This window comes from Aotus nancymaae, unplaced genomic scaffold (assembly GCF_030222135.1).
Source record: "Aotus nancymaae isolate 86718 unplaced genomic scaffold, 86718_ANA_hifiasm-v0.15.2.pri h1tg000072l, whole genome shotgun sequence".
Classification (NCBI taxonomy): domain Eukaryota; kingdom Metazoa; phylum Chordata; class Mammalia; order Primates; family Aotidae; genus Aotus; species Aotus nancymaae.
In genome coordinates, this window is record NW_026988487.1 from 1413005 (window position 1) to 1427399 (window position 14395).

The 14395-nt window shown below is 46.3% G+C and overlaps 1 protein-coding gene across 1 annotated transcript in view; it reads right to left on the minus strand.

The window, feature by feature from the left end:
- CBX1 (chromobox 1) overlaps positions 1-8940 on the minus strand; it is a 31801-nt gene extending 22861 nt beyond the window's left edge. The window contains exon 1 of the mRNA XM_064367494.1: positions 8730-8940. The gene's annotated coding sequence lies outside the window, so the exon portion shown is untranslated. The remainder of the gene's footprint in view (positions 1-8729) is intronic.
- Between the last annotated feature and the right edge of the window lie 5455 nt (positions 8941-14395).

Sequence of the window (14395 nt, forward strand, 5' to 3'; positions counted from 1 at the left end):
TCGCTAGATTCACTAGGGTTGAAATAAAGGAGAAAATTCTAAGGGCAGCTAGAGAGAAAGGTCACGTTACCCATAAAGGGAAGCCTATCAGACTCACAGTAGACCTCTCACCAGAAACCCTACAAACTAGAAGAGAGTGGGGGTCAATATTCAACATCCTCAAAGAAAAGAATTTTCAATCCAGAATCTCATATCCCGCCAAACTAAGCTTCATAAGCGAAGGAAAAATAAAATTTTTTGCCAACAAGCAGATTTCATCACCACTAGGCCTGCTTTACAAGAGCTTCTGAAAAAAGCACTACAAATAGAAAGGAACAACCAGTATCAGTCATCCCAAAAACCTACCAAAACGTAAAGAGTATCCTTATAATGAAGAATCTACATCAACTAATGGGCAAAATAGCCAGCTAGCATTAAATCACAATATTGAACTCACAAATATTAATATTAATTCTAAATTTAAATGGATTAAATGCCCCAAAGACACAGACAGGTAAATTGAATAAAAAGTCAAAACCTATCAGTATGCTGTATCCAGATCTATTTGACAAGCAACGATTGATACAAAGACTCAAAACAAAGGGATGGAGGAAGATTCACCAATTAAATGGAGAGCAAAAAAAAAAAAAACAGGAGTTGTAACTTTCGTCTCTCACAAAATAGACTTTAATAGTAACAAAGACTAAAAGAAACAAAGAAGGACATTACATAATGGTAAAAGGATCAATGCAACAACAGGAGTTAATGATTATAAATATATATGCACCCGATAGAGGAGCACTCAGATACATAAGACAAGTTCTTAATGACTTATAAAGAGATCTGGACTCCCGCACAATAATAGCGGGAGATTTTGACATCACATTGTTAATATTTGACGTATCGACGACATAGAAAATTAACAGGGACATCTATGATTTGAACTTAGACCTGGAATAAGTAAACTTAGTGAATATTTATAGAATTCTCCACCCCAGGTTCACAGAACATACATTTTTCTCAGTATCATATTACACCTATTTTGAAAGTGACTACATAATTGGAAGTAAATTACTCTTCAGTATTTGCATAGCATTTCACAGACTTAAATGAGAAAAAAAAAAAAAGATACAGGCAAGGCTGGGCGGGATGACTCACGCCTGTAATCCCAGCACTTTGGGAAGCTGCGGTGGGCAGATCACCTGAGTTCAGGAGTTCAAGACTAGCCTAGCCAACATGGTGAAACTCCATCTCTACTAAAAAAATACAAAAATTGCTGGGCACAGTGGCTCATACCTGTAATCCCAGCACTTTGGGAGGCTGAGGCAGGCGGATCACCTGAGGTCAGGAGTTTGAGACCAGCCTGACCAACATGGAGAAACCCCATCTCTACCAAAAATACAAATATTAGTCAGGTGTGGTGGTGGGCGCCTATAGTTCCAGCTACTCAGGAGGCTGAGGCAGGAGAATCGCTTGAATCCAGGAGGCAGAGGTTACAGTGAGCCAAGATCACGTCATTGCACTGCAGCCTGGGCAACAAGAGGGAAATGCAGTTTCAGAACAAAACAAAACAAAACAAAAATTGGTTGGGCATGGTGGCGGGCGCCTGTAATCCCAGCTATTTGGGCGGCTGAGGCAGGGAGAATTGCTTGAATCCAGGAGGCAGAGGTTGCAGTGAGCCCAGATCATGCCACTGCATTCCAGCCTGGGCGACTCCCTCTCAAAAAACAAAAACAAAACAAAACAGAGAAGACAGGTCTGAAAGACAAAAAAAAAAAAAAAAAAAGTAAACAATGCAAGTTCAAGTGAGAGTCCAAAATGACAAGCATACATAATTACCAAAAGCAGTATAAGCAATAAAAAAGTAGCCATTACGCACTATAGGAAGTTGGAGGAAGAACTGGCTAGGGTGATTAGGAAAGGTTTTGAAAAATCTGGGATTGAAACCAGGTTCTACCAACATTTGAAAAGGTGGAATGGTAGGGCAATTTGGCTTCAGAAACTATTGTGAACAAAAGCAATGTGACACATATAAACCAGTTTGAGCTGGAACCGACAGAATAGGAAATATTTTCTACCAGGTTTCCTCCCACTTAAAATAAAGGCCAAAGTCCTCAGTGTAACACGTCCTTTGGTTCCAGCCATTCCAGACTAATTATGTCCCTTCTTCCATCACAAAAGTTACATTCTCATCAAAGACTATAACCTGGGCCATAACCTGAACACATCCTATGTTTCCTCTATAGCTTTGCTCATCTATTAACAAGTGTGGGCTTAGGCAGGGCGCAGTGGCTCATGCCTGTAATATCAGCACACTGGGAGGCTGAGGTGGTCAAATCACCTGAGGTTGGGCATTCAAGACCAGCCTGACCAACATGGAGAAACGCCCTCTTTACTAGACACAAAATTAGCCGGGCGAGGGATGCAAGTCTGTAAATCTCAGCTACTCGGGAGGCTGAGGCAGGAGAATCGCTTGAACCTGGGAGGTGGAGATTGTGGTGAGCCAAGATTGCGCCACTGCACTCCAGCCTGTGCAACAAGAGCAAAACTCTGTCTCAAAAAAAAAAAAAAGAAGTGTGGGCTTGGCAGGGTGCAGTGGCTCACGGTTGTAATCCCAGTACTTCGGGAGGCCAAGGCAGGTGGATCACTTGTGGTCAGGAGTTCGAGACCAGCCTGGCTAACATGGTGAAACCCCATTCTAGTTAAAATACAAAAATCAGCCAGGTGTGACGGCATGCACCTGTAATCCCAGTTACTTGGGAGGCTGAGGCAGGAGAATCCCTTGAACCTGGGAGTTGGAGGTTGCAGTGAGCCAAGATCGTGTCACTGCACTCCAGCCTAGGAGACAAAACAAGACTCTGTCTCCAAAAAAAAAAAACCAGTGTGGGCTGGGCACTGTGGCTCACACCTATAATCTCAGTACTTTGGGAGGCTGAGATGGGTGGATCGCTTGAGGCCAGGAGTTCGAGACTAGCCCAGCAACATGGTGAAACCCTGTGTCTTCTAAAAATGCAAAAAAAAAAAAAAAAAATTAGCCAGCATGGTGCACCTGTAGTCCCAGCTACTCAGAAGGCTAAGGTATGAGAATTGCCTGAACCCAGAAAATGGGGTTAGGATGCAGTGTGCTGAGATCACACCACTGTACTCCAGCCTGGGTGACAGAGCAAGACTCTGTCTCAAAGAGAGAAAAAAAAGTGTGCACCTGGATGGGCTCAGTGGCTCACGCCTATAATCCCAGCACTATGGGAAGCCAAGGCGGGTAAATCACTTGAGGCCAGGAGTTCAAGACCAGCCTGGCCAACATGGTGAAACCCTGTCTTCTACTAAAAATATAAAAATTAGCCAGGTGTGGTGGTTCATGCCTGTAATCCCAGCTACTTGGGAGGCTAAGGCATGAGAATTACTAGAACCAGTCAGGCAGAGGTTGCAGTGAGCTGAGATCATGCCACTGCACTCCAATCTGGGTGACAGAGAGAGACTTGTCTCAAAACAAACAAACAAACACAAAAACCCACCACAATGGGCCGGGTGCAGTGGCTCATGCCGGTAATCCCAGTGCTTTTGGAGGCTGAGGTGGGAGGATTACTTGAGGCCAGGAGTTTGAAGCTAGCCTGGGCAACATAGTGAGTCCCTGCCTCTATTTATATAAGAAAAATAAAAATTAAAATTAAAAAAACCCCACCACAGGTTGGGCATGATGGCTTACACCTGTAATCCCTCCACTTTGGGAGGCTGAGGTGGGTGGGTCACCTGAGGTCAGGAATTGGAGACCAACCTGGCCAACATGATGAAACTCATCTTTCCTAAAAGAGAAATATTAAAAATCAGCTGGGCATAGTGGCAGGCACCTGTAATCGCAGCTACTCAGGAGGCCTGAGGAAGGAGAATCACTTGAACCTGGGAGGCAGAGGTTGTAGTGAGCCGAGATTGCACTACTACACTCCAGCCTGAGCAACAAGAGCGAAACTCCGTCTCAAAAAAAAAAAAAAAAAAAAAAAATTCACCACATTGTACCCCCATGAAGATACATCATATTCTTATTTGTCAGTTAAAAATTAATACTACAGGCCGGGCGCAGTGGTTCATGCCTGTAATCCCAGCACTTTGGGAGGCCGAGGCAGGTGGATCACGAGGTCAAGAGATCGAGACCATCCTGGTCAACATGGTGAAACCCCGTCTCTACTAAAAAAATACAAAAATTAGCTGAGCATGGTGGCGCGTGCCTGTAATCCCAGCTACTCAGGAGGCTGAGGCAGGAGAACTGCCTGAACCCAGGAGGCGGAGGTTGCGGTGAGCCAAGATCGCTCCATTGCACTCCTGCCTGGGTAACAAGAATGAAACTCCGTCTCAAAGAAAAAAACTTAATACTACAGGCCAGGTGTGGTAGCTCACACCTGTAATCCCAGCACTTTGGAAGGCCAAGGAGGGGAGATCACTTGAGTTCAGGAGTTCAAGACCAGCCCGGCCAACATGGCAAGGCCTCATCTCCACTAAAAATACAAAAATTAGCCAGGCACTGTAGTGGGTACCTGTAGTCCCAGCTACTCTGGAGGCTGAGGCAGAAGGACGGCTTGAACCTGGGAGGCAGAGGTTGCAATGAGCTGAGATCACACCACTGTACTCCAGCTTGGGCGACAGAGTAAGACTCTGTCTCAATAACAATAATAATAATAATACCACAGTTCTGATAGGCCCTCAAAGTGTCAACTATTATTTTAAAAGGCAAATTATGTCGCCCCCTTCTGGTCATCAAAGTATAAATGCTAAAGGCAGGAAAGATTTAATACAAATTATTCTATGCAAATACTGACAGAATCTAAATTTTGTCCATATTTGAGTAACTTCCCCAATTAACCTTGGAAAGATTATACAATTTTTCTGTTTTTTTTTAATTTTTTTATTTGAGACAGTCTCACTCTGTCGCACAGGCTGGAGTGCAATGGGGCGATCTTGGCTCACTGCAACCTCCACCCCCAGGGTTCTAGCAATTTTCCTACCTCAGTCTTCCAAGCAGCTGGGATTTCAGGCATCCACCACCATGCCCAGCTTATATTTTTTTAGACAGAGTCTTGCTCTGTTGCCTGGTGCCAGGCTGGAGTGCAGTGATGCAATCTTGGCTCACTGCAACCTCTGCCTCCCAGGTTTAAGCAATTCTCCTGTCTCAGCCTCCCGAGTAGCTGGGACTACAGGCATGCACCACACACCCAGCTAACTTTTGTATTTTAGTAGAGACAGGGTTTGACTATGTTGGCCAGGATGGTCTCGATCTCTTGACCTCCTGATCTGCCAGCCCTGGCCTCCCAAAGTGCTAGGATTACAGGTGTGAGCCACTGCGTCCGGCAATTTTTTTGTATTTCTAGTAGAGACAGGGTTTCACCATGTTGGCCAGGCTGGTCTTAAAACTCCTGACCTCAGGTGATCCACCCGCCTTGGCCTCCCAAAATGCTAGGATTACAGGCATGAGTCAACCGCGCCAGGTGCTATTCAGTTTTTCAACAGACATCACTACTGGTATATTATTATTCAGGTCAATACAAAGGACACGAAGATTTTTCAAGATTCTTTTAAAACAGATATATTCAAGCTATTTTGCTTGCTGATGAAACCCAGAATCTGAGGCCTAAGGTATTTAAAATGGCCAACTGCACAGTCTGTATACCTTTACTATATTTAGTACCAGAGTGAGCACAAAACTGAGGCTAATCAGTCTGGGCAACAGAGACTCTGTCTCTACAAAAAAAGAAGCCATGCGTGGTGGCATGAGCCTGTAGTCCTAGCTACTCAAGAGGCTGTGGTGGGAGGATTGCTTGTCTCCAGGAGGTTGAGGCTGCAATTAGCCATGATACCACCACTGCACTCCAGCCTGGCAACAGAGTGAGACTCTGTCTAAAAAAACAAAAACAATAAAAAAAAAAAAAAGAAAGAAACTGAGGCTCAGACAAGCATGCCAAAGACAACAGTTTAACTCTGCCAAATGTCACAGATAATAAGACAAGCAAAAGGCTGGGCGCGGTGGCTCACGCCTATAATCCCAGCACTTTGGGAGGCCGAGGCGGGTGGATCACGAGGTCAAGAGATCGAGACCATCCTGGTCAACAAGGTGAAACCCCGTTTCTACTAAAAATACAAAAAATTAGTTGGGCATGATGGCGCGCGCCTGTAGTCCCAGCTACTCGGGAGGCTGAGGCAGGAGAATTGCTTGAACCCAGGAGGCGGAGGTTGCGGTGAGCCGAGATCGTGCCTTTGCACTCCAGCCTGGGTAACAAGAGCGAAACTCCGTCTCAAAAAAAAAAAAAAAAAAAAAAAAAAGACAAGCAAACTACTAAATATGTAAATGCACATTAATTTGGCTAACAGAGGTCTCAGAATGGATCTCAAATCTCAGAATGGATCTCAAATCTCAGAATGGATTCATTCATTCATCAACAATCTGAACAGCCTACTGTGTGGCAGGCATTGATGAACAAGTGGTATGGCCCCATTTTATGGGAGTCCATAAACTAGCAATTAGCCTTCTACACCAAAAACTCTTCATGGAAAGAACCTATGAAGTGAAAATCTACCAAACCTAATGGTAAATCTCTTATACCACCACAGATAGGGTATTTTTTTAAAAAGGAGGTTTTGCTGGATAAACCACTAGAGGATGCCAAAATTTAAGGAATTCTTTTCAAATGGTGTGAACAACAAAAAGAAACATTTTCCTAGTCCTTAAAATGGGCACAAGAATGATTGCTTCTTTTCTTTAGAGATATGGTTTGTAAGTTATAGGTATCCTGTATTCAGAAATGCAGAAGACTAGGGTACCTTACTTGGTCTCCTTTAATATAGAAGCTATAAGCACTAGGCTTCTATTTACATTCAAAACTATTTATCTTTTTTTTTTTTTTTTGAGACAGAGTCTCCCTCTGTTGCCAGGCTGGAGTGCAGTGGTGCCATCTCATCTCACTGTAACCTCCGCCTCGGGTTCGAACTATTTTCCTGCCTCAGCCATCCGAAGAACTGAGACTACAGGTGTGTGCCACTACGCCTGGCTAATTTTGGTATTATTAGTAGAGACAGAGTTTCACCATGTTGGCCAGGCTGGTCTCAAACTCCTGACATCAGGTGATCTGCCCACCTCAGGCTCTCAAAGTACTGGGATGACAGGCGTGAGCCACCACCCCCGGCCCCATTATTTACATTTTTAATGAAAAATAATTTAGAATAACAGCAGCCATTGAAGAAAAATATCACCACAGGGAAAATTGTAAATGACTTCAGGTCCTCCACTGCCTGAAGCTTCATTAAGGTGCAACTCGTTTCAATACAAGGGCTTTTCAATCACACCACTTTCCTATAAAAGTCTATAAGACACCTAAGGAGGAACACCAGCATTAATTTCCCCATTGTATTCCTGAATCTATTCCAAAGGCTTGGACCTTTCACAATTTTTCCAAATTGCTGGTGTGATTCTTAACACAATTAAGGAGGCTACTTTACCCTAGGCTAGAGGTTCTACTATAACAGATTATAGCTATCTTTTTGTAAATTCCACCTCAACTGACTTAAACCAACACAAGTCTAAATGTAATATCAATTCACGAAAAACCCTCATCTGAAGAGTTGAAGGAGAGGTAAAATACTGCTCACTCTGTATTCAAAGTTTCCAACAAGGAAAACCTGGCTAAAAAACAGAAGGGCCCACGAAACAAGTATTATCTCACAATCTCACATACTTGCTCTTCCTGTCTCCCAATTTCTCCCACCTCACACGATGTCATCACTACCTCACTCCATTCCTTAACTGTTAACTCATCTACGCATGTTTACAATTTTATCACCTTTGTGAGACCAGTAACGATCCCAGACAAAAACTTATGGAACTAATTTTGAATCAAAGCAAGAGCTGCACTTGGACTTTAACTCCCCAAAGGAATCATGGAGCGAAGGTAGTAGGAAACCTGGAAAAGTGAAGAAAGCGTATTCAATCCTTTCTTCACATATTATTTTACAGTCTCCCCATTGTAAGGACCCATCAGGAAGCAAGGGCGGCCTGCTTTCCCCTTTTCTCTTACACACCTTTCAGAAATATTCTCGGATCTCCGCCCTACTTATCCTAACAGCTCCTCCCTCTCCAGAGCCAGGCCCAGCAAACGCTTGCCCCTCCCCCTCCGTGCCCCCTTTCCCAATTTATTCCATCTCCTCCCCCAGTCGGCACACTTTGGGCGGCCCAGGACTCTCTTCCAATTCACTCCAAGTTACTCCTCCGTAGTCCTGCAAAGCCAGGTTTCTCTGGCAGCCCCGGCCGGACCCGGCGTCCTCCGATTACAGTTACAAACCTCGGGTCTCGCGGTCGTCAGCTCCTCCTCACACCTATCCAAGCCTCAAGCCTGTCCCCTTCCCAATCTTGCAAAGTGTTTCCTCTCCAGCCCTATCCCGCAGCCGCCCACCCAACGCAAGCAGCATTGTCCCGGACTACCTGGGCCCGGAAAAGCGGCCCCCAAGTGCTCGGCCCACCCTGAAGAGCTTCAGTCTCTGGCTCAGGATTCGCACCCCGCCCTCTCCATCCTTTTCGCAGCTGGCAACGACGCCTCAGCGCCAGGCGGAGAGCTCAGCGCGGGAAGTGGAAAAACAGGACGCTGGACCCGGGCGCGCTCTCCGCTCCCAACCTCTGCCTCGAAAGCGCGGGCCCCCACGCAGGGCTCCCGCCGCCGCCGCCGCCACCGCGCCCCCTCCCCCAGCTCTCCCGCCTCTAGCGGGCTCCTCACCTCAGAGCAGCGCCCAAGAGCCGGAGAGGAATCGGTGCTGCGCTACTGGCGCGGCGCGTCGGGTCGGCCGGGGGAGTGGCGCCCAGGAAGGCAGCAAGCCCGGTGGCCGCAATGGAGCACCTCACTGGAGCGGCGTACCGCAGGCCCCGGCCAACGGCCCTCCCCTCAACCGAACAAAAGAGCCTCGCACTCTGCGCTGCCCGCCGCCCGCACCGCGCAGGCGCGGCGACGCGCCGCACGGCACCATGGTCCTCGGGATCAGTCCAAGACTACAAGGCCCGAAGCGCCGCGCGCTGCGCACGCACAGCAGGCAAGGGTGGTAGGGACTTCGAGTTTTTAAACTGTAAACGGCGGAGCGACTGCAGCGTTGAGCGTTATAACCTAGAAAATTAGAACATAATATATATATATATATTTTTTTTTTTGAGACGGAGTCTCGCTCTGTCCCCAGGCTGGAGTGCAGTGGCGCGATCTTGGCTCACTGCAACCTCCGCCTCCCAGGTTCAAGCAATTCTCCTGCCTCAGCCTCCGGCGTAGCTGGGACTACAGGCGCGCGCCACTACACCTAGCTAATTTTTGTATTTTTTAGTAGAGACGGGGTTTCAACATGTTGGCCATGATGGTCTCGATCTCTTGACCTCGTGATCCGCCCGCCTCGGCCTTCCAAAGTGCTGGGATTACAGGCATGAGCCACTGCACCCGACCAGAACATATGATTTTTTATAAGCGAGCCCTTTGATGCTTGGCCCGAAAAATCAACCCCTTCTGGACAGTTCTGTAAATTCACATGTCGAAATTTTTGAATATTATGTTCTTCACCAGAACTTTATCATATCTCCGCCTCTTCAAATTTCCAACCATTTCTGTAGTCCTCAATCTCCGCCTCCTCAAATCTCTGCAAAACTCCTCTTAAGGCCGAGTGCAGTGGCTCACGCCTATAATCCCAACATTTTGGGAGGCCGAGGCGGGTGGATCACGAGGTCAAAAGATCGAGACCATCCTGGTCAACATGGTGAAACCCCGTCTCTACTCAAAATACAGAAAATTAGCTGGGCATGGTGGCGCGTGCCTGTAATCCCAGCTACTCAGGAGGCTGAGGCAGGAGAATAGCCTGAACCCAGGACGCGGAGGTTGCGGTGAGCCGAGATCGCACCATTGCACTCCAGCCTGGGTAACAAGAGCGAAACTCCGTCTCAAAAAAAAAGAAAAAGAAAAAGAGAAAGAAACAAGGTTAATTCCCCTTTGAGGCCTTCCTTGATTCCCTAGAGTAGGTTAGGTCCCCTGTAGGCATCTCGTAGCTTCCTGAATTTCCACCTATTCATTGGCTGCACGACAAAAATGTCCCCTTTTTCATTGGCATTAGTGCCGACCCCTTAACCTCCATGAGCACTTTCACCCAGTCATCCCAAAGAAACACACAATTAGGAAAAAACCTTGTTTGTTATTGTTTGAGATGTGTTCTGGCTTTTCTGATTTCAAGTAGATTGTTGTCCCAAATCCCATTAATATGGAAATTTAGACTGCCATCATGACATTCACCCACTTTCTTGTCCTTAGTTAATGTCTGTCTTCGCTTCTGGACTCAAAACTCCTGTAAATAGAAACTCTGCCTTGTATTGTCACCACTATACCTCCAGTGCCCAATACAGTCCCTTGCATATAGTCATCGATCAATATTTGTTAGATAAGGGAAATTCCCTCCTACCTGACAGAAAATGGAGCTGATCAAGGTTTCCTTCATCTTTCTTCACCTCAGATTTGTGTGTGTGCGTGTGTGTGCGCATGCGTGTGTGCGTGTGTGTGTTTTAAACTTTCTCCTTTACTCTCTTTTCCCCATCCACTCAGCAAGTGAACAGAACTTCTAGCATGAGAAGGTGACTTTATTTTTATTTTATTTTCTTAATTTTTTTTAAGCTACAATATAAAGTTTTATTTTTTTTATTTTGAATATTAAAGTATACTTCTAATCAGGAGGAAGAAGGAAACTCTATTTCACTCTACCCCAAAAGGCAAGAGTCTGCATTTATAAGACAGTTTTGCTGATGCAGGCAGTGTTCAGGGCTCTGAAGAACTGTCATATAAGAAAAACCTAGCCCAGCAATATCATAATAGAGTTTAGTTAAAAAGCCTTCAAGAAAGCACAGAGAAGAGAGCAATTCTTCCTGAAACATTTGGGTTGGGTCTCTATGAAGAAGCAAGTGAGAAGCATCTACTCACTTCCTCCTAAAGTGTGCTGTTTTTGAATGACGTTAATGATGAGAAAATTAGTTGTAATGATATTAGCTACTATTAATGAGTGCTGGCCGGGTGCTGTGGCTCACACCTGTAATCCTAGCATTTTGGGAGGCCGAGGTGGGTGGATCACCTGAGGTCAGGCGTTCAAGACCAGCCTGGCCATCATGGTGAAACCCCATCTTAAAAAAAAAAAAAAATAGTGCTTACTGTAGTGCTAGGAATTCTGTCTTTCTTTTTTTTTTTTTGAGATGGAGTCCTGCTCTGTCACCCAGGCTGGAGTGCAGTGGTGCGATCTTGGCTCACCACTGCAACCTCCATCTCCCACGTTCAAGTGATTCTCCTGCCTCAGCCTCCTGAGTAGCTGTGATTACATGTGCATGCCACCACACCTGGCTAATTTTTGTATTTTTAGTAGAGACAAGTTTCACTATGTTGGCCGGGCTGGTCTCGAACTCCTGACCTTGTGATCTGCCTGCCTCAGCCTCTGAAAGTGCTGGGATTACAGGCGTGAGCCACTGTACTCATCTGAATTGTCATTTTTAATTTATTTTTTTATTTGTTGAGACAGAGTCTTGCTTTGTCTCTCAGGCTGGAGTGCAGTGGTGCAATCTCGGTTCAGTGCAACCTCCATCTCCTGGGTTCAAGCAATTCTCATGCATCAGCCTCTCGGATAGCTGGGATTACAGGCATGAGCCACCACACCCAGCTAATTTCTTGTATTTTTAGTAGAGATGGGGTTTCACCATCTTGGCCAGGTTGGTCCTGAATTCCTGATCTCAAGTGATCCACCCACCTCAGCCTTCCAAAGTGCTGGGATTACAGGCATGAGCCACGGTGCCTGTCTTATTTATTTATTTATTCTGAGACAAGAGGTTACTCTGTCACCTAGGCTGGAGTGCAGTAGTGCAATCATGGTTCACTGCAGTCTCAACTTCCCAGGTTCAAGTAATCTTTCCACCTCAGTCTCTTGGGTAGCTGTGAGCCACACCATACTCAGCTAATTTTTAATATTTATTGTAGAGACAAGAGTCTTGTCACATTGACCAGCCTGGGCGTCCCAAAGTGCTGAGATTACAGATGTGAGCCACATGCCTGGCCATAAATTCTTGATTGATTTGATCTCATTTCTATCTAACTCCCAAACCATATTTCTGTCTACATAAAATGCTGCTATCCCTAATTCCCCATATTAACCTGAATTCTCCTCCCCATATAAATGCCACCTATCTTCCCTAATTCTGGCATCTGTAGGCACACAGTAAGTCTAATCTTTCTTTTGTATGTTTCTTCTAATATTGAAGTTCAGCCTTCTTCTTCCCTTAGGTCTTGATTTAAAGGTCATCATTTTCCTAAACTGTACCTTACAGGACAAGAGTTTCAGATGTATCACATTTAGTGTATTAGTAAACTCTGGCTCTCGTTTGTGTGTTTCAAGGTGGAGAGGGCCATCACTGTCCTGGTGCTCTATACCATTCTTTTATTTTTTATTTTTTTGTCTTTTTTTCCTCCTTTTTGTGGAGAACAGGGTCTTGCTATATTGCCCAGGCAGGTCTCAAACTCCTGGGCTCAAGCTATCCTCCCGCCTCTGCCTCCCTAAAAGCTGGGATTACAGGCATGAGCCACTGCACCCGGCCCACAAGCCTAAAGTTTCTGTATTAACAATATCCATTTAAAAAATTGTTTGGTATCAAATGAGTTCGTTCTTTTTCTTCCCATAAGAATAGGGACATTTTAGGTTATTCAGACCCTCAGAGATTTTTTTTTTTTTTTTGATGGAGTCTCACTCTCTTGTTGCCCAGGCTGGAGTGCAGTGGCAAGATCTCGGTTCACTGCAACCTCTGCATCCTGGGTTCAAGCAAACCTCCTACCTCAGCCCTCCCCACCCTGCTCCCCTGTAGCTGGGTTTACAGGCACACACCACCATGCCTGGCTAATTTTTGTATTTTTAGTAGAGACAGGGTTTCGCCATGTTAGCCAGGTTGGTCTCAAACTCCTGATTTCTGGTGATCCACCCATGTTGGCCTCCCTGCCTCCCAAAGTGCTGGGATTACAGGTGTGAGCCACTGCGCCTGTGTTTTTTTTTTTTTTTTTTTGAGACATAGTTTTGCTCTGTTGCCCAGGCTGGAGTTCAGAGGCTCGATCTCGGCTCGCTGCAACCTCCACCTCCCAGGTTTAAACGATTCTCCTTCAGCATTCCGAGTAGCTGGGATTACAGGCGCCCACCACCACGCCTGGCTAATTTTTGTATTTTTAGTAGAGATGGGGTTTCACCATGTTGACCAGGCTGATCTCAAACTCCTGACCTCAGGTGATCCACCTGCCTCAGCCTCCCAAAGTGGTGGGATTATAGGCCTGAGCCACCAAGCCTGGCCCCTTTTTTTCTTTTCTATTTTTTTTTTTTTTTTTTGAGAGGGAGTCTCGCTCTGTCACCAGGCTGGAGTGCAGTTGCCTGGTCTCTGCTCACTGCAATCTCTGCCTCCCGTGTTCAAGTGATTGCCCTGCCTCAGACTCCCAAGTAGCTGGAACTTTAGGCGCTCGCCACCACGCCCGGCTAAATTTTTTTTTTTTTTTTTTTTGTATTTTAGTAGAGATGGTTACACCATGTTGGCCAGGATAGTCTTGATCTCCTGACCTCATGATCCGCCTGCCTCAGCCTCCCAAAGTGCTGGGATAACAGGCGTCAGCCACCGTGCCTGGCCTGGTCCCTTTCTTTCTTTTCCTTTCTTTCTTTTCTTCATTTTCTCACTGCAGCCTCGAACCCTTGGGTTCAAGCGATCCTCCTGCCTTAGCCTCCCGAGTAGCTGGAACTACAGGCGCAAGCCAGCACGCCCCGCTAATTTATTTTTTTATAGAGACGACGGTCTCCTTAAATTGGTAGGGCGTGTCTCAAACCTGGCCTCAAGCGATCCTCCTGCCTCGGCCACCGTAATAGTGTTGGGATTACTGGCGTGAGCTACTGCGCTCAGCCTGCTGAAATTATCTTTAAATAAGTGGCTAAAAGACATTTCGATAGCACCGCAAAAGTCTTCAACACACTGAACGGCTTTCTCTTGCGACCTAGCTGCATGATGCTGCTTCGGGTTTGTTTCGGTCAGTTCAATCTGAGTTGCCGGACCCTCTCGAGTCTGGCTTTCACTCTGACAATTGGTCAGTGGCTTTACGAATCTGAACCGGAGTCCCCTTGATAGCTCCGCTGCGGAACAGCAAACCACGAGGTTCAAATGGCGGCTCTCGGGACTTACTGACTCTCCAGGGTTGTGGGCTTCCTATGGCCCCGAACCTCCCACAGTGCAGACAGTCCTCGCAAACTGGAAACAGGAGTAACATCCCCTCTCAACCCTCGGCTCCGGGGACCCACTGGCGGACCGTCGCTGACGCCCCCTGGCCGCTGATTGGCTGTCCCTGACGGTGGGCGGAACGCAGCCCCGGAT